The following is a 932-nucleotide window of genomic DNA, read 5'->3' on the forward strand; positions in this document are numbered from 1 at the left end:
AGAGGGAGAACAAAGGTTCGAAGAACACAGAGAAGAAGGTCGCTCGTAGAGGCTGAGGTTTGCAGAGGGGCACCGATGTCATCTAAGGCACGTGCACACATTCCCACGATTTCCAGACCACAGTCGTGGCAAATGGGTACCACACGCAGGCTATTTTGAAAATAACAGTCGATGCCACCATCAGACCACTTTGGGTTATGGTCTCCTGCTCACCTGAGCGGTGTGATCGTGCCAAGGCTAAGATCAGGTCCATCTGGGGACGGAATAGTGCCAGAGGAATGGAGACCAGTAGTCAGTCGCCCATCAAGCTTCAGGTATCTATCAAAGAGCAATTCTCTAAAGGAGATGAGAGAGGAGATCAGCTGGATTTTTGTTCGTAGGTTGGGTATTTCGGGGTGACAGGGTGAGAATCTGTCTATTTTCTGGACAAAGTGAAAGAACTCTTAAAGTGGAGGTCATTAAAACCAGATTTGGTCAAGTAAAAAAAATGGAAACCTGTTTTTATAAAGGGGTCATGGGCCTAAAAATTATTTTTTTACATATATATATATGTAAATATATATATATGTATTTTATTATTTTTTTACATATATATATTATTTTTTACATATATATATGTAAATATATATATATATATATGTATTTTATATATATTTTTTACATATATATATGTAAGTATATATATATATATATATATATATATGGATAACATACAGTTTTATACCTGTGTATGTGATTCTACAAGAGGGCTGCAGTATCCAATAAGAAATAATTTTGCGACAATATTGAACCCAGGATCAGAAGGATCATGCATTGTGTGGTTTTTACTAATGGAATTCATATCCAATAATAGCAGAAAAGAAAGTAAACTTTTAGGGTCTTTTCATATTTCTAAAAGCACCACTTTTGTATGTCCAATGACCAGTTTGGCT

This window comes from Hipposideros armiger, unplaced genomic scaffold (assembly GCF_001890085.2).
Source record: "Hipposideros armiger isolate ML-2016 unplaced genomic scaffold, ASM189008v1 scaffold_1527, whole genome shotgun sequence".
NCBI lineage: Eukaryota > Metazoa > Chordata > Mammalia > Chiroptera > Hipposideridae > Hipposideros > Hipposideros armiger.